At 34.6% G+C, this 20,528-nt stretch overlaps 4 non-coding genes across 4 annotated transcripts; 2 read left to right on the forward strand and 2 right to left on the reverse strand.

The window, feature by feature from the left end:
* Positions 1–2,531: 2,531 nt before the first annotated feature.
* TRNAS-ACU (transfer RNA serine (anticodon ACU)) lies at positions 2,532–2,605 on the forward strand. The gene has a single exon. It is a non-coding gene; the product is annotated as a tRNA-Ser (tRNA).
* A 1,095-nt stretch (positions 2,606–3,700) lies between these two features.
* TRNAS-ACU (transfer RNA serine (anticodon ACU)) lies at positions 3,701–3,774 on the forward strand. The gene has a single exon. It is a non-coding gene; the product is annotated as a tRNA-Ser (tRNA).
* Positions 3,775–16,086: 12,312 nt separating this feature from the next.
* On the reverse strand, positions 16,087–16,160 carry TRNAS-ACU (transfer RNA serine (anticodon ACU)). The gene has a single exon. It is a non-coding gene; the product is annotated as a tRNA-Ser (tRNA).
* Positions 16,161–19,597: 3,437 nt separating this feature from the next.
* TRNAS-ACU (transfer RNA serine (anticodon ACU)) lies at positions 19,598–19,671 on the reverse strand. The gene has a single exon. It is a non-coding gene; the product is annotated as a tRNA-Ser (tRNA).
* Between the last annotated feature and the right edge of the window lie 857 nt (positions 19,672–20,528).

Here is a 20,528-nt window from a genome sequence, read left to right on the forward strand (position 1 = left end):
GCTGCACATGTAAGTGCAAGAGATCCTGAAGCACTCACTCATCATGGGAAAGTACCAATGTGTTTCTTCGTTGGTTGATGGAAGAAACATCTTACAAAAACTCTCCAGATTATTGACTTTTTAAAGTTTTTCTAGGAAACGTTCTAGATGTATGCTTATTAGCCTTTGTCAGTATATATTTGTTGCAAAGTGTCTCTGTGGCGCAATCGGTTAGTGTGTCCAGCTACTAACCAAAAGGTTGGTGGTTCAATCCCACCCAGGGACGTAATTGAACTTGTTATCAGATTTTGGTGATCTTTAAGTAGACAAGTCAAAATTTCAAACCCCCTCTTATGGTGTAGGGTACCTGGCCTACTCTGATGTAATCAGAGTTAGATTTGATTCAGTGATTTTATAAAAACAGCTAGGAAGCACAATTTAGCAGTGGGTTGCAGAGAAAAAGAAATATGCTGGCAAAAAAAATCCAATTGAGTGATTAAACAGCTCTTCATTTTCTGGCTTTATTTTTATGCTAACAAATTTGTTCTCTGAAAAGTGTCCACAAAGCCAAGTCTCTGATTAACACCTTTGTAGGGATGTTTTTTCACCTATTACTAAATTAAACTTGCTTCATTGGAAAGGCAGTAAGATGCATCCTCATTTCAATGTCTACTGAAATAATACAGGTTGACACCAGGAAACATTAACGCCACTGCATCCTTGCTGCTTTCTCATGTAGAAGTCTGTTTAATGTGAAAACAAGGTGATATCTAATTAGCACACAGGTAAGGAATTAAGAAAATCTTTATTTAAGGGTGAAGATGTTTCTCACAAAATCGTTGCCCCAATGCATCATTGAAATTCAAGCTGGAAAGATGATTTTAATATATCACTTGTACATTTTGTATTGCTCTTCTGGTGACAATGTAGTTTGTTTTTGTCAATTACCCTTTTAATAATAGGGTAAAGAAAATTAAGTGGATTTTTTAAAGAAAACTATACTGTCAATATACTATTAAAACAAATTAAAATGGTAAAAGTTATTGTACTTTAAGTAAAAATAAAAGAGCAAAAATATCAATCCCAGTTTTGATTACTTAAATTAACAAAAAAAAATGCATATAGCAAAGGATAGTTTCAATCTGCCTACCTCTGGGTTATGGGCCCTGCATGCTTCCATTGCAGTACTCTGCTGCACATGTAAGTGCAAGAGATCCTGAAGCACTCACTCATCATGGGAAAGTACCAATGTGTTTCTTCGTTGGTTGATGGAAGAAACATCTTACAAAAACTCTCCAGATTATTGACTTTTTAAAGTTTTTCTAGGAAACGTTCTAGATGTATGCTTATTAGCCTTTGTCAGAATATACTTTTTGCAAAGTGTCTCTGTGGCGCAATCGGTTAGTGTGTCCGGCTACTAACCAAAAGGTTGGTGGTTCAATCTCACCCAGGGACGTAATTGAACTTGTTATCAGATTTTGGTGATCTTTAAGTAGACAAGTCAAAATTTCAAACCCCCTCTTATGGTGTAGGGTACCTGGACTTCTCTGATGTAATCAGAGTTAGATTTGATTCAGTGATTTTATAAAAACAGCTAGGAAGCACAAATTAGCAGTGGGTTGCAGAGAAAAAGAAATATGCTGGCAAAAAAAATCCAATTGAGTGATTAAACAGCTCTTCATTTTCTGGCTTTATTTTTATGCTAACAAATTTGTTCTCTGAAAAGTGTCCACAAAGCCAAGTCTCTGATTAACACCTTTGTAGGGATGGTTTTTCACCTATTACTAAATTAAACTTGCTTCATTGGAAAGGCAGTAAGATGCATCCTCATTTCAATGTCTACTGAAATAATACAGGTTGACACCAGGAAACATTAACGCCACTGCATCCTTGCTGCTTTCTCATGTAGAAGTCTGTTTAATGTGAAAACAAGGTGATATCTAATTAGCACACAGGTAAGGAATTAAGAAAATCTTTATTTAAGGGTGAAGATGTTTCTCACAAAATCGTTGCCCCAATGCATCATTGAAATTCAAGCTGGAAAGATGATTTTAATATATCACTTGTACATTTTGTATTGCTCTTCTGGTGACAATGTAGTTTGTTTTTGTCAATTACCCTTTTAATAATAGGGTAAAGAAAATTAAGTGGATTTTTTTAAAGAAAACTATACTGTCAATATACTATTAAAACAAATTAAAATGGTAAAAGTTATTGTACTTTAAGTAAAAATAAAAGAGCAAAAATATCAATCCCAGTTTTGATTACTTAAATTAACAAAAAAAATGCATATAGCAAAGGATAGTTTCAATCTGCCTACCTCTGGGTTATGGGCCCAGCATGCTTCCATTGCAGTACTCTGCTGCACATGTAAGTGCAAGAGATCCTGAAGCACTCACTCATCATGGGAAAGTACCAATGTGTTTCTTCGTTGGTTTATGGAAGAAACATCTTACAAAAACTCTCCAGATTATTGACTTTTTAAAGTTTTTCTAGGAAACGTTCTAGATGTATGCTTATTAGCCTTTGTCAGTACGCATTTTTTACAAAGTGTCTCTGTGGCGCAATCGGTTAGTGTGTCTGGCTACTAACCAAAAGGTTGGTGGTTCAATCCCACCCAGGGACGTAATTGACCTTGTTATCAGATTTTGGTGATCTTTAAGTAGACAAGTCAAAATTTCAAACCCCCTGTTATGTTGTAGGGTACCTGGCCTTCTCTGATGTAATCAGAGTTAGATTTGATTCAGTGATTTTATAAAAACAGATAGGAAGCACAATTTAGCAGTGGGTTGCAGAGAAAAAGAAATATGCTGGAAAAAAAATCCAATTGAGTGATTAAACAGCTCTTCATTTTCTGGCTTTATTTTTATGCTAACAAATTTGTTCTCTGAAAAGTGTCCACAAAGCCAAGTCTCTGATTAACACCTTTGTAGGGATGGTTTTTCACCTATTACTAAATTAAACTTGCTTCATTGGAAAGGCAGTAAGATGCATCCTCATTTCAATGTCTACTGAAATAATACAGGTTGACACCAGGAAACATTAACGCCACTGCATCCTTGCTGCTTTCTCATGTAGAAGTCTGTTTAATGTGAAAACAAGGTGATATCTAATTAGCACACAGGTAAGGAATTAAGAAAATCTTTATTTAAGGGTGAAGATGTTTCTCACAAAATCGTTGCCCCATTGCATCATTGAAATTCAAGCTGGAAAGATGATTTTAATATATCACTTGTACATTTTGTATTGCTCTTCTGGTGACAATGTAGTTTGTTTTTGTCAATTACCCTTTTAATAATAGGGTAAAGAAAATTAAGTGGATTTTTTAAAGAAAACTATACTGTCAATATACTATTAAAACAAATTAAAATGGTAAAAGTTATTGTACTTTAAGTAAAAATAAAAGAGCAAAAATATCAATCCCAGTTTTGATTACTTAAATTAACAAAAAAAAATGCATATAGCAAAGGATAGTTTCAATCTGCCTACCTCTGGGTTATGGGCCCAGCATGCTTCCATTGCAGTACTCTGCTGCACATGTAAGTGCAAGAGATCCTGAAGCACTCACTCATCATGGGAAAGTACCAATGTGTTTCTTCGTTGGTTGATGGAAGAAACATCTTACAAAAACTCTCCAGATGATTGAATTTTTTAAGTTTTTCTAGGAAACGTTCTAGATGTATGCTTATTAGCCTTTGTCAGTAGATACTTTTTGCAAAGTGTCTCTGTGGCGCAATCGGTTAGTGTGTCCGGCTACTAACCAAAAGGTTGGTGGTTCAATCCCACCCAGGGACGTAATTGAACTTGTTATCAGATTTTGGTGATCTTTAAGTAGACAAGTCAAAATTTCAAACCCCCTCTTATGGTGTAGGGTACCTGGCCTTCTCTGATGTAATCAGAGTTAGATTTGATTCAGTGATTTTATAAAAACAGCTAGGAAGCACAATTTAGCAGTGGGTTGCAGAGAAAAAGAAATATGCTGGCAAAAAAATCCAATTGAGTGATTAAACAGCTCTTCATTTTCTGGCTTTATTTTTATGCTAACAAATTTGTTCTCTGAAAAGTGTCCACAAAGCCAAGTCTCTGATTAACACCTTTGTAGGGATGGTTTTTCACCTATTACTAAATTAAACTTGCTTCATTGGAAAGGCAGTAAGATGCATCCTCATTTCAATGTCTACTGAAATAATACAGGTTGACACCAGGAAACATTAACGCCACTGCATCCTTGCTGCTTTCTCATGTAGAAGTCTGTTTAATGTGAAAACAAGGTGATATCTAATTAGCACACAGGTAAGGAATTAAGAAAATCTTTATTTAAGGGTGAAGATGTTTCTCACAAAATCGTTGCCCCAATGCATCATTGAAATTCAAGCTGGAAAGATGATTTTAATATATCACTTGTACATTTTGTATTGCTCTTCTGGTGACAATGTAGTTTGTTTTTGTCAATTACCCTTTTAATAATAGGGTAAAGAAAATTAAGTGGATTTTCTTTACCCTATTATTAAATGCAGTGGCGTAAAAATAAAGCCAGAAAATGAAGAGCTGTTTAATCACTCAATTGGATTTTTTTGCCAGCATATTTCTTTTTCTCTGCAACCCACTGCTAAATTGTGCTTCCTAGCTGTTTTTATAAAATCACTGAATCAAATCTAACTCTGATTACATCAGAGAAGGCCAGGTACCCTACACCATAAGAGGGGGTTTGAAATTTTGACTTGTCTACTTAAAGATCACCAAAATCTGATAACAAGTTCAATTACGTCTGCTATATGCATTTTTTTTGTTAATTTAAGTAATCAAAACTGGGATTGATATTTTTGCTCTTTTATTTTTACTTAAAGTACAATAACTTTTACCATTTTAATTTGTTTTAATAGTATATTGAAAGTATTGTTTTCTTTTAAAAATCCACTTAATTTTCTTTACCCTATTATTAAAATGGTAATTGACAAAAACAAACTACATTGTCACCAGAAGAGCAATACAAAATGTACAAGTGATATATTAAAATCATCTTTCCAGCTTGAATTTCAATGATGCATTGGGGCAACGATTTTGTGAGAAACATTTTCACCCTTAAATAAAGATTTTCTTAATTCCTTACCTGTGTGCTAATTAGATATCACCTTGTTTTCACATTAAACAGACTTCCACATGAGAAAGCAGCAAGGATGCAGTGGCGTTAATGTTTCCTGGTGTCAACCTGTATTATTTCAGTAGACATTGAAATGAGGATGCATCTTGCTGCCTTTCCAATGAAGCAAGTTTAATTTAGTAATAGGTGAAAAACCATCCTTACAAAGGTGTTAATCAGAGACTTGGCTTTGTGGACACTTTTCAGAGAACAAATTTGTTAGCATAAAAATAAAGCCAGAAAATGAAGAGCTGTTTAATCACTCAATTGGATTTTTTTGCCAGCATATTTCTTTTTCTCTGCAACCCACTGCTAAATTGTGCTTCCTAGCTGTTTTTATAAAATCACTGAATCAAATCTAACTCTGATTACATCAGAGAAGGCCAGGTACCCTACACCATAAGAGGGGGTTTGAAATTTTGACTTGTCTACTTAAAGATCACCAAAATCTGATAACAAGGTCAATTACGTCCCTGGGTGGTATTGAACCACCAATCTTTTGGTTAATAGCCATACACACTAACTGTTTGCGCCACAGAGACACTTTGCAAAAGTCCCTACTGACAAAGGCTAATAAGCATTCATCTAAAACGTTTCCTAGAAAAACTTTAAAAAGTCAATAATCTGGAGAGTTTTTGTAAGATGTTTCTTTCATCAACCAACGAAGACACACATTGGTACTTTCCCATGATGAGTGAGTGCTTCAGGATCTATTGCACTTACATGTGCAGCAGAGTACAGCAATGGAAGCATGCTGGGCACATAACCCAGAGGTAGGCAGATTGAAACTATCCTCTGCTATATGCATTTTTTTTGTTAATTAAAGTAATCCAAAACTGGGATTGATATGTTGGCTCTTTTATTTTTACTTACAGTACAATAACTTTTACCATTTTAATTTGTTTTAATAGTATATAGACAGTATTGTTTTCTTTCAAAAATCCACTTAATTTTCTTTACCCTATTATTAAAATGGTAATTGACAAAAACAAACTACATTGTCACCAGAAGAGCAATACAAAATGTACAAGTGATATATTAAAATCATCTTTCCAGCTTGAATTTCAATGATGCATTGGGGCAACGATTTTGTGAGAAACATTTTCACCCTTAAATAAAGATTTTCTTAATTCCTTACCTGTGTGCTAATTAGATATCACCTTGTTTTCACATTAAACAGACTTCCACATGAGAAAGCAGCAAGGATGCAGTGGCGTTAATGTTTCCTGGTGTCAACCTGTATTATTTCAGTAGAAATTGAAATGAGGATGCATCTTGCTGCCTTTCCAATGAAGCAAGTTTAATTTAGTAATAGGTTAAAAACCATCCTTACAAAGGTGTTAATCAGAGACTTGGCTTTGTGGACACTTTTCAGTGAACAAATTTGTTAGCATAAAAATAAAGCCAGAAAATGAAGAGCTGTTTAATCACTCAATTGGATTTTTTTTGCCAGCATATTTCTTTTTCTCTGCAACCCACTGCTAAATTGTGCTTCCTAGCTGTTTTTATAAAATCAATGAATCAAATCTAACTACATCAGAGAAGGCCAGGTACCCTACACCATAAGAGGGGGATTGAAATTTTGACTTGTCTACTTAAAGATCACCAAAATCTGATAACAAGGTCAATTACGTCCCTGGGTGGGATTGAACCACCAACCTTTTGGGTAGTAGCCGGACACACTAACCGATTGCGCCACAGAGACACTTTGCAAAAACTACATACTGACAAAGGCTAATAAGCATTAATCTAGAACGTTTCCTAGAAAAACTTTAAAAAGTCAATAATCTGGAGAGTTTTTGTAAGAATTTTCTTAAATCAACCAACGAAGAAACACATTGGTACTTTCCCATGATGAGTGAGTGCTTCAGGATCTCTTGCACTTACATGTGCAGCAGAGTACTGCAATGGAAGCATGCTGGGCCCATTACCCAGAGGTAGGCAGATTGAAACTATCCTCTGCTATATGCATTTTTTTTGTTAAAGTAATCCAAAACTGAGATTGATATGTTAGCTATTTTATGTTTACTTAAAGTACAATAACTTTTACCATTTTAATTTGTTTTAATAGTATATTGACAGTATTGTTTTCTTTCAAAAATCCACTTAATTTTCTTTACCCTATTATTAAAATGGTAATTGACAAAAACAAACTACATTGTCACCAGAAGAGCAATACAAAATGTACAAGTGATATATTAAAATCATCTTTCCAGCTTGAATTTCAATGATGCATCGGGGCAACGATTTTGTGAGAAACATCTTCACCCTTAAATAAAGATTTTCTTAATTCCTTACCTGTGTGCTAATTAGATATCACCTTGTTTTCACATTAAACAGTCTTCCACATGAGAAAGCAGCAAGGATGCATTGGCGTTAATGTTTCCTGGTGTCAACCTGTATTATTTCAGTAGACATTGAAATGAGGATGCATCTTGCTGCCTTTCCAATGAAGCAAGTTTAATTTAGTAATAGGTGAAAAACCATCCTTACAAAGGTGTTCATCAGAGACTTGGCTTTGTGGACACTTTTCAGAGAACATATTTGTTAGCATAAAAATAAAGCCAGAAAATGAAGAGCTGTTTAATCACTCAATTGGATTTTTTTGCCAGCATATTTCTTTTTCTCTGCAACCCACTGCTAAATTGTGCTTCCTAGCTGTTTTTATAAAATCACTGAATCAAATCTAACTCTGATTACATCAGAGAAGGCCAGGTACCCTACACCATAAGAGGGGATTTGAAATTTTGACTTGTCTACTTAAAGATCACCAAAATCTGATAACAAGGTCAATTACGTCCCTGGGTGGGATTGAACCACCAACCTTTTGGTTTATAGCCGTACACACTAACTGATTGCGCCACAGAGACACTTTGCAAAAGTACATACTGACAAAGGCTAATAAGCATTCATCTAAAACGTTTCCTAGAAAAACTTTAAAAAGTCAATAATCTGGAGAGTTTTTGTAAGATGTTTCTTCCATCCACCAACGAAGAAACACATTGGTACTTTCCCATGATGAGTGAGTGCTTCAGGATCTCTTGCACTTACATGTGCAGCAGAGTACTGCAATGGAAGCATGCTGGGCCCATAACCCAGAGGTAGGCAGATTAAAACTATCCTCTGCTATATGCATTTTTTTTGTTAATTAAAGTAATCCAAAACTGGGATTGATATTTTTGCTCTTTTATTTTTCATTAAAGTACAATAACTTTTACCATTTTAATTTGTTTTAATAGTATATTGAAAGTATTGTTTTCTTTTAAAAATCCACTTAATTTTCTTTACCCTATTATTAAAATGGTAATTGACAAAAACAAACTACATTGTCACCAGAAGAGCAATACAAAATGTACAAGTGATATATTAAAATCATCTTTCCAGCTTGAATTTCAATGATGCATTGGGGCAACGATTTTGTGAGAAACATTTTCACCCTTAAATAAAGATTTTCTTAATTCCTTACCTGTGTGCTAATTAGATATCACCTTGTTTTCACATTAAACAGACTTCCACGTGGCGTTAATGTTTCCTGGTGTCAACCTGTATTATTTCAGTAGACATTGAAATGAGGATGCATCTTGCTGCCTTTCCAATGAAGCAAGTTTAATTTAGTAATAGGTGAAAAACCATCCTTACAAAGGTGTTAATCAGAGACTTGGCTTTGTGGACACTTTTCAGAGAACAAATTTGTTAGCATAAAAATAAAGCCAGAAAATGAAGAGCTGTTTAATCACTCAATTGGATTTTTTTGCCAGCATATTTCTTTTTCTCTGTAACCCACTGCTAAATTGTGCTTCCTAGCTGTTTTTATAAAATCACTGAATCAAATCTAACTCTGATTACATCAGAGAAGGCCAGGTACCCTACACCATAAGAGGGGGATTGAAATTTTGACTTGTCTACTTAAAGATCACCAAAATCTGATAACAAAGTCAATTACGTCCCTGGGTGGGATTGAACCACCAACCTTTTGGTTAATAACCATACACACTAACTGATTGCGCCACAGAGACACTTTGCAAAAGTACATACTGACAAAGGCTAATAAGCATTCATCTAAAACGTTTCCTAGAAAAACTTTAAAAAGTCAATAATCTGGAGAGTTTTTGTAAGATGTTTCTTCCATCAACCAACGAAGAAACACATTGGTACTTTCCCATCATGAGTGAGTGCTTCAGGATCTATTGCACTTACATGTGCAGCAGAGTACAGCAATGGAAGCATGCTGGGCACATAACCCAGAGGTAGGCAGATTGAAACTATCCTCTGCTATATGCATTTTTTTTGTCAATTAAAGTAATCCAAAACTGGGATTGATATGTTGGCTCTTTTATTTTTACTTACAGTACAATAACTTTTACCATTTTAATTTGTTTTAATAGTATATTGACAGTATTGTTTTCTTTCAAAAATCCACTTAATTTTCTTTACCCTAATATTAAAATGGTGATTGACAAAAACAAACTACATTGTCACCAGAAGAGCAATACAAAATGTACAAGTGATATATTAAAATCATCTTTCCAGCTTGAATTTCAATGATGCATTGGGGCAACGATTTTGTGAGAAACATTTTCACCCTTAAATAAAGATTTTCTTAATTCCTTACCTGTGTGCTAATTAGATATCACCTTGTTTTCACATTAAACAGACTTCCACATGAGAAAGCAGCAAGGATGCAGTGGCGTTAATGTTTCCTGGTGTCAACCTGTATTATTTCAGTAGACATTGAAATGAGGATGCATCTTGCTGCCTTTCCAATGAAGCAAGTTTAATTTAGTAATAGGTTAAAAACCATCCTTACAAAGGTGTTAATCAGAGACTTGGCTTTGTGGACACTTTTCAGAGAACAAATTTGTTAGCATAAAAATAAAGCCAGAAAATTAAGAGCTGTTTAATCACTCAATTGGATTTTTTTTGCCAGCATATTTCTTTTTCTCTGCAACCCACTGCTAAATTGTGCTTCCTAGCTGTTTTTATAAAATCACTGAATCAAATCTAACTCTGATTACATCAGAGAAGGCCAGGTACCCTACACCAGAACAGGGGGTTTGAAATTTTTACTTGTCTACTTAAAGATCACCAAAATCTGATAACAAGGTCAATTACGTCCCTGGGTGGGATTGAACCACCAACCTTTTGGTTATTAGCCGTGCACACTAACTGATTGCGCCACAAAGACACTTTGCAAAAGTATATACTGACAAAGGCTAATAAGCATTCATCTAAAACGTTTCCTAGAAAAACTTTAAAAAGTCAATAATCTGGAGAGTTTTTGTAAAATGTTTCTTCCATCAACCAACGAAGAAACACATTGGTACTTTCCCATGATGAGTGAGTGCTTCAGGATCTCTTGCACTTACATGTGCAGCAGAGTACAGCAATGGAAGCATGCTGGGCCCATAACCCAGCGGTAGGCAGATTGAAACTATCCTCTGCTATATGCATTTTTTTTTTGTTAATTAAAGTAATCCAAAACTGGGATTGATATTTTGGCTCTTTTATTTTTACTTAAAGTACAATAACTTTTACCATTTTAATTTGTTTTAATAGTATATTGACAGTATTGTTTTCTTTCAAAAATCCACTTAATATTCTTTACCCTATTATTAAAATGGTAATTGACAAAAACAAACTACATTGTCACCAGAAGAGCAATACAAAATGTACAAGTGATATATTAAAATCATCTTTCCAGCTTGAATTTCAATGATGCATTGGGGCAACGATTTTGTGAGAAACATCTTCACCCTTAAATAAAGATTTTCTTAATTCCTTACCTGTGTGCTAATTAGATATCACCTTGTTTTCACATTAAACAGACTTCCACATGAGAAAGCAGCAAGGATACAGTGGCGTTAATGTTTCCTGGTGTCAACCTGTATTATTTCAGTAGACATTGAATTGAGGATGCATCTTGCTGCCTTTCCAATGAAGCAAGTTTAATTTAGTAATAGGTGAAAAACCATCCCTACAAAGGTGTTAATCAGAGACTTGGCTTTGTGGACACTTTTCAGAGAACAAATTTGTTAGCATAAAAATAAAGCCAGAAAGTGAAGAGCTGTTTAATCACTCAATTGGATTTTTTTTGCAAGCATATTTCTTTTTCTCTGCAACCCACTGCTAAATTGTGCTTCCTAGCTAATTTTATAAAATCACTGAATCAAATCTAACTCTGATTACATCAGAGAAGGCCAGGTACCCTACACCATAACAGGGGGTTTGAAATTTTGACTTGTCTACTTAAAGATCACCAAAATCTGATAACAAGGTCAATTACGTCCCTGGTTGGGATTGAACCACCAACCTTTTGGTTAGTAGCCGGACACACTAACCGATTGCGCCACAGAGACACTTTGCAAAAAGTACATACTGACAAAGTCTAATAAGCATACATCTAGAACGTTTCCTAGAAAAACTTTAAAAAGTCAATAATCTGGAGAGTTTTTGTAAGATGTTTCTTCCATCAACCAATGAAGAAACACATTGGTACTTTCCCATGATGAGTGAGTGCTTCAGGATCTCTTGCACTTACATGTGCAGCAGAGTACTGCAATGGAAGCATGCTGGGCCCATAACCCAGAGGTAGGCAGATTGAAACTATCCTTTGCTATATGCATTTTTTTTTTGTTAATTTAAGTAATCAAAACTGGGATTGATATTTTTGCTCTTTTATTTTTACTTAAAGTACAATAACTTTTACCATTTTAATTTGTTTTAATAGTATATTGACAGTATAGTTTTCTTTAAAAAATCCACTTAATTTTCTTTACCCTATTATTAAAAGGGTAATTGACAAAAACAAACTACATTGTCACCAGAAGAGCAATACAAAATGTACAAGTGATATATTAAAATCATCTTTCCAGCTTGAATTTCAATGATGCATTGGGGCAACGATTTTGTGAGAAACATCTTCACCCTTAAATAAAGATTTTCTTAATTCCTTACCTGTGTGCTAATTAGATATCACCTTGTTTTCACATTAAACAGACTTCTACATGAGAAAGCAGCAAGGATGCAGTGGCGTTAATGTTTCCTGGTGTCAACCTGTATTATTTCAGTAGACATTGAAATGAGGATGCATCTTGCTGCCTTTCCAATGAAGCAAGTTTAATTTAGTAATAGGTGAAAAACCATCCCTACAAAGGTGTTAATCAGAGACTTGGCTTTGTGGACACTTTTCAGAGAACAAATTTGTTAGCATAAAAATAAAGCCAGAAAATGAAGAGCTGTTTAATCACTCAATTGGATTTTTTTTTGCCAGCATATTTCTTTTTCTCTGCAACCCACTGCTAAATTGTGCTTCCTAGCTGTTTTTATAAAATCAATGAATCAAATCTAACTCTGATTACATCAGAGAAGGCCAGGTACCCTACACCATAACAAGTGGTTTGAAATTTTGACTTGTCTACTTAAAGATCACCAAAATCTGATAACAAGGTCAATTACGTCCCTGGTTGGGATTGAACCACCAACCTTTTGGTTAGTAGCCGGACACACTAACTGATTGCGCCACAGAGACACTTTGCAAAAAGAACATACTGACAAAGGCTAATAAGCATACATCTAGAACGTTTCCTAGAAAAACTTTAAAAAGTCAATAATCTGGAGAGTTTTTGTAAGATGTTTCTTCCATCAACCAACAAAGAAACACATTGGTACTTTCCCATGATGACTGAGTGCTTCAGGATCTCTTGCACTTACATGTGCAGCAGAGTACTGCAATGGAAGCATGCTGGGCCCATAACCCAGAGGTAGGCAGATTGAAACTATCCTTTGCTATATGCATTTTTTTTGTTAATTTAAGTAATCAAAACTGGGATTGATATTTTTGCTCTTTTATTTTTACTTAAAGTACAATAACTTTTACCATTTTAATTTGTTTTAATAGTATATTGACAGTATAGTTTTCTTTAAAAAATCCACTTAATTTTCTTTACCCTATTATTAAAAGGGTAATTGACAAAAACAAACTACATTGTCACCAGAAGAGCAATACAAAATGTACAAGTGATATATTAAAATCATCTTTCCAGCTTGAATTTCAATGATGCATTGGGGCAACGATTTTGTGAGAAACATCTTCACCCTTAAATAAAGATTTTCTTAATTCCTTACCTGTGTGCTAATTAGATATCACCTTGTTTTCACATTAAACAGACTTCTATATGAGAAAGCAGCAAGGATGCAGTGGCGTTAATGTTTCCTGGTGTCAACCTGTATTATTTCAGTAGACATTGAAATGAGGATGCATCTTGCTGCCTTTCCAATGAAGCAAGTTTAATTTAGTAATAGGTGAAAAACCATCCCTACAAAGGTGTTAATCAGAGACTTGGCTTTGTGGACACTTTTCAGAGAACAAATTTGTTAGCATAAAAATAAAGCCAGAAAATGAAGAGCTGTTTAATCACTCAATTGGGTTTTTTTTTGCCAGCATATTTCTTTTTCTCTGCAACCCACTGCTAAATTGTGCTTCCTAGCTGTTTTTATAAAATCAATGAATCAAATCTAACTCTGATTACATCAGAGAAGGCCAGGTACCCTACACCATAACAGGAGGTTTGAAATTTTGACTTGTCTACTTAAAGATCACCAAAATCTGATAACAAGGTCAATTACGTCCCTGGGTGGGATTGAACCACCAACCTTTTGGTTAGTAGCAGGACACATTAACCGATTGCGCCACAGAGACACTTTGCAAAAAGACCATACTGACAAAGGCTAATAAGCATACATCTAGAACGTTTCCTAGAAAAACTTTAAAAAGTCAATAATCTGGAGAGTTTTTGTAAGATGTTTCTTCCATCAACCAACGAAGAAACACATTGGTACTTTCCCATGATGACTGAGTGCTTCAGGATCTCTTGCACTTACATGTGCAGCAGTGTACTGCAATGGAAGCATGCTGGGCCCATAACCCAGAGGTAGGCAGATTGAAACTATCCTTTGCTATATGCATTTTTTTTGTTAATTTAAGTAATCAAAACTGGGATTGATATTTTTGCTCTTTTATTTTTACTTAAAGTACAATAACTTTTACCATTTTAATTTGTTTTAATAGTATATTGACAGTATAGTTTTCTTTAAAAAATCCACTTAATTTTCTTTACCCTATTATTAAAAGGGTAATTGACAAAAACAAACTACATTGTCACCAGAAGAGCAATACAAAATGTACAAGTGATATATTAAAATCATCTTTCCAGCTTGAATTTCAATGATGCATTGGGGCAACAATTTTGTGAGAAACATCTTCACCCTTAAATACAGATTTTCTTAATTCCTTACCTGTGTGCTAATTAGATATCACCTTGTTTTCACATTAAACAGACTTCTACATGAGAAAGCAGCAAGGATGCAGTGGCGTTAATGTTTCCTGGTGTCAACCTGTATTATTTCAGTAGACATTGAAATGAGGATGCATCTTGCTGCCTTTCCAATGAAGCAAGTTTAATTTAGTAATAGGTGAAAAACCATCCCTACAAAGGTGTTAATCAGAGACTTGGCTTTGTGGACACTTTTCAGAGAACAAATTTGTTAGCATAAAAATAAAGCCAGAAAATGAAGAGCTGTTTAATCACTCAATTGGATTTTTTTTTTGCCAGCATATTTCTTTTTCTCTGCAACCCACTGCTAAATTGTGCTTCCTAGCTTTTTTTATAAAATCAATGAATCAAATCTAACTCTGATTACATCAGAGAAGGCCAGGTACCCTACACCATAACAGGGGGTTTGAAATTTTGACTTGTCTACTTAAAGATCACCAAAATCTGATAACAAGGTCAATTACGTCCCTGGTTGGGATTGAACCACCAACCTTTTGGTTAGTAGCCGGACACACTAACTGATTGCGCCACAGAGACACTTTGCAAAAAGTCCATACTGACAAAGGCTAATAAGCATACATCTAGAACGTTTCCTAGAAAAACTTTAAAAAGTCAATAATCTGGAGAGTTTTTGTAAGATGTTTCTTCCATCAACCAACAAAGAAACACATTGGTACTTTCCCATGATGACTGAGTGCTTCAGGATCTCTTGCACTTACATGTGCAGCAGAGTACTGCAATGGAAGCATGCTGGGCCCATAACCCAGAGGTAGGCAGATTGAAACTATCCTTTGCTATATGCATTTTTTTTTTGTTAATTTAAGTAATCAAAACTGGGATTGATATTTTTGCTTTTTTATTTTTACTTAAAGTACAATAACTTTTACCATTTTAATTTGTTTTAATAGTATATTGACAGTATAGTTTTCTTTAAAAAATCCACTTAATTTTCTTTACCCTATTATTAAAAGGGTAATTGACAAAAACAAACTACATTGTCACCAGAAGAGCAATACAAAATGTACAAGTGATATATTAAAATCATCTTTCCAGCTTGAATTTCAATGATGCATTGGGGCAACGATTTTGTGAGAAACATCTTCACCCTTAAATAAAGATTTTCTTAATTCCTTACCTGTGTGCTAATTAGATATCACCTTGTTTTCACATTAAACAGACTTCCACATGAGAAAGCAGCAAGGATGCAGTGGCGTTAATGTTTCCTGGTGTCAACCTGTATTATTTCAGTAGACATTGAAATGAGGATGCATCTTGCTGCCTTTCCAATGAAGCAAGTTTAATTTAGTAATAGGTGAAAAACCATCCCTACAAAGGTGTTAATCAGAGACTTGGCTTTGTGGACATTTTTCAGAGAACAAATTTGTTAGCATAAAAATAAAGCCAGAAAATGAAGAGCTGTTTAATCACTCAATTGGATTTTTTTTTGCCAGCATATTTCTTTTTCTCTGCAACCCACTGCTAAATTGTGCTTCCTAGCTGTTTTTATAAAATCAATGAATCAAATCTAACTCTGATTACATCAGAGAAGGCCAGGTACCCTACACCATAACAGGGGGTTTGAAATTTTGACTTGTCTACTTAAAGATCACCAAAATCTGATAACAAGGTCAATTACGTCCCTGGGTGGGATTGAACCACCAACCTTTTGGTTAGTAGCCGGACACACTAACCGATTGCGCCACAGAGACCCTTTGCAAAAAGAACTTACTGACAAAGGCTAATAAGCATACATCTAGAACGTTTCCTAGAAAAACTTTAAAAAGTCAATAATCTGGAGAGTTTTTGTAAGATGTTTCTTCCATCAACCAACGAAGAAACACATTGGTACTTTCCCATGATGACTGAGTGCTTCAGGATCTCTTGCACTTACATGTGCAGCAGTGTACTGCAATGGAAGCATGCTGGGCCCATAACCCAGAGGTAGGCAGATTGAAACTATCCTTTGCTATATCCATTTTTTTTGTTAATTTAAGTAATCAAAACTGGGATTGATATTTTTGCTCTTTTATTTTTACTTAAAGTACAATAACTTTTACCATTTTAATTTGTTTTAATAGTATATTGACAGTATAGTTTTCTTTAAAAAATCCACTTAATTTTCTTTACCCTATTATTAAAAGGGTAATTGACAAAAACAAACTACATTGTCACCAGAAGAGCAATACAAAATGTACAAGTGATATATTAAAATCATCTTTCCAGCTTGAATTTCAATGATGCATTGGGGCAACGATTTTGTGAGAAACATCTTCACCCTTAAATAAAGATTTTCTTAATTCCTTACCTGTGTGCTAATTAGATATCACCTTGTTTTCACATTAAACAGACTTCTACATGAGAAAGCAGCAAGGATGCAGTGGCGTTAATGTTTCCTGGTGTCAACCTGTATTATTTCAGTAGACATTGAAATGAGGATGCATCTTGCTGCCTTTCCAATGAAGCAAGTTTAATTTAGTAATAGGTGAAAAACCATCCCTACAAAGGTGTTAATCAGAGACTTGGCTTTGTGGACACTTTTCAGAGAACAAATTTGTTAGCATAAAAATAAAGCCAGAAAATGAAGAGCTGTTTAATCACTCAATTGGATTTTTTTTTGCCAGCATATTTCTTTTTCTCTGCAACCCACTGCTAAATTGTGCTTCCTAGCTGTTTTTATAAAATCAATGAATCAAATCTAACTCTGATTACATCAGAGAAGGCCAGGTACCTTACACCATAACAGGGGGTTTGAAATTTTGACTTGTCTACTTAAAGATCACCAAAATCTGATAACAAGGTCAATTACGTCCCTGGTTGGGACTGAACCACCAACCTTTTGGTTAGTAGCCGGACACACTAACTGATTGCGCCACAGAGACACTTTGCAAAAAGTACATACTGACAAAGGCTAATAAGCATACATCTAGAACGTTTCCTAGAAAAACTTTAAAAAGTCAATAATCTGGAGAGTTTTTGTAAGATGTTTCTTCCATCAACCAACAAAGAAACACATTGGTACTTTCCCATGATGACTGAGTGCTTCAGGATCTCTTGCACTTACATGTGCAGCAGAGTACTGCAATGGAAGCATGCTGGGCCCATAACCCAGAGGTAGGCAGATTAAAACTATCCTCTGCTATATGCATATTTTTTTGTTAATTAAAGTAATCCAAAACTGGGATTGATATTTTTGCTCTTTTATTTTTCATTAAAGTACAATAACTTTTACCATTTTAATTTGTTTTAATAGTATATTGAAAGTATTATTTTCTTTAAAAAATCCACTTAATTTTCTTTACCCTATTATTAAAATGGTAATTGACAAAAACAAACTACATTGTCACCAGAAGAGCAATACAAAATGTACAAGTGATATATTAAAATCATCTTTCCAGCTTGAATTTCAATGATGCATTGGGGCAACGATTTTGTGAGAAACATCTTCACCCTTAAATAAAGATTTTCTTAATTCCTTACCTGTGTGCTAATTAGATATCACCTTGTTTTCACATTAAACAGACTTCCACATGAGAAAGCAGCAAGGATGCAGTGGCGATAATGTTTCCTGGTGTCAACCTATATTATTTCAGTAGACATTGAAATGAGGATGCATCTTGCTGCCTTTCCAATGAAGCAAGTTTAATTTAGTAATAGGTGAAAAACCATCCCTACAAAGGTGTTAATCAGAGACTTGGCTTTGTGGACACTTTTCAGAGAACAAATTTGTTAGCATAAAAATAAAGTCAGAAAATGAAGAGCTGTTTAATCACTCAATTGGATTTTTTTTGCCAGCATATTTCTTTTTCTCTGCAACCCACTGCTAAATTGTGCTTCCTAGCTGTTTTTATAAAATCAATGACTCAAATCTAACTCTGATTACATCAGAGAAGGCCAGGTACCCTACACCATAACAGGGGGTTTGAAATTTTGACTTGTCTACTTAAAGATCACCAAAATCTGATAACAAGGTCAATTACGTCCCTGGTTGGGATTGAACCACCAACCTTTTGGTTAGTAGCCGGACACACTAACTGATTGCGCCACAGAGACACTTTGCAAAAAGAACATACTGACAAAGGCTAATAAGCATACATCTAGAACGTTTCCTAGAAAAACTTTAAAAAGTCAATAATCTGGAGAGTTTTTGTAAGATGTTTCTTCCATCAACCAACAAAGAAACACATTGGTACTTTCCCATGATGACTGAGTGCTTCAGGATCTCTTGCACTTACATGTGCAGCAGAGTACTGCAATGGAAGCATGCTGGGCCCATAACCCAGAGGTAGGCAGATTGAAACTATCCTTTGCTATATGCATTTTTTTTGTTAATTTAAGTAATCAAAACTGGGATTGATATTTTTGCTCTTTTATTTTTACTTAAAGTACAATAACTTTTACCATTTTAATTTGTTTTAATAGTATATTGACAGTATAGTTTTCTTTAAAAAATCCACTTAATTTTCTTTACCCTATTATTAAAAGGGTAATTGACAAAAACAAACTACATTGTCACCAGAAGAGCAATACAAAATGTACAAGTGATATATTAAAATCATCTTTCCAGCTTGAATTTCAATGATGCATTGGGGCAACGATTTTGTGAGAAACATCTTCACCCTTAAATAAAGATTTTCTTAATTCCTTACCTGTGTGCTAATTAGATATCACCTTGTTTTCACATTAAACAGACTTCTATATGAGAAAGCAGCAAGGATGCAGTGGCGTTAATGTTTCCTGGTGTCAACCTGTATTATTTCAGTAGACATTGAAATGAGGATGCATCTTGCTGCCTTTCCAATGAAGCAAGTTTAATTTAGTAATAGGTGAAAAACCATCCCTACAAAGGTGTTAATCAGAGACTTGGCTTTGTGGACACTTTTCAGAGAACAAATTTGTTAGCATAAAAATAAAGCCAGAAAATGAAGAGCTGTTTAATCACTCAATTGGGTTTTTTTTTGCCAGCATATTTCTTTTTCTCTGCAACCCACTGCTAAATTGTGCTTCCTAGCTGTTTTTATAAAATCAATGAATCAAATCTAACTCTGATTACATCAGAGAAGGCCAGGTACCCTACACCATAACAGGTGGTTTGAAATTTTGACTTGTCTACTTAAAGATCACCAAAATCTGATAACAAGGTCAATTACGTCCCTGGGTGGGATTGAACCACCAACCTTTTGGTTAGTAACCATACACACTGACCGATTGCGCCACAGAGACACTTTGTAAAAAGTACGTACTGACAAAGGCTAATAAGCATACATCTAGAACGTTTCCTAGAAAAACTTTAAAAAGTCAATAATCTGGAGAGTTTTTGTAAGATGTTTCTTCCATCAACCAACGAAGAAACACATTGGTACTTTCCTATGATGAGTGAGTGCTTCAGGATCTCTTGCACTTACATGTGCAGCAGAGTACTGCAATGGAAGCATGCTGGGCCCATAACCCAGAGGTAGGCAGATTGAAACTATCCTTTGCTATATGCATTTTTTTTGTTAATTTAAGTAAACAAAACTGGGATTGATATTTTTGCTCTTTTATTTTTACTTAAAGTACAATAACTTTTACCATTTTAATTTGTTTTAATAGTATATTGACAGTATTGTTTTCTTTCAAAAATCCACTTAATTTTCTTTACCCTATTATTTAAATGGTAATTGACAAAAACAAACTACATTGTCACCAGAAGAGCAATACAAAATGTACAAGTGATATATTAAAATCATCTTTCCAGCTTGAATTTCAATGATGCATTGGGGCAACGATTTTGTGAGAAACATCTTCACCCTTAAATAAAGATTTTCTTAATTCCTTACCTGTGTGCTAATTAGATATCACCTTGTTTTCACATTAAACAGACTTCCACATGAGAAAGCAGCAAGGATGCAGTGGCGTTAATGTTTCCTGGTGTCAACCCGTATTATTTCAGTAGACATTGAAATGAGGATGCATCTTGCTGCCTTTCCAATGAAGCAAATTTAATTTAGTATTAGGTGAAAAACCATCCCTACAAAGGTGTTAATCAGAGACTTGGCTTTGTGGACACTTTTCAGAGAACAAATTTGTTAGCATAAAAA

The sequence above is a fragment of the Pseudophryne corroboree genome, chromosome 8 (assembly GCF_028390025.1).
Source record: "Pseudophryne corroboree isolate aPseCor3 chromosome 8, aPseCor3.hap2, whole genome shotgun sequence".
Lineage (NCBI taxonomy): Eukaryota > Metazoa > Chordata > Amphibia > Anura > Myobatrachidae > Pseudophryne > Pseudophryne corroboree.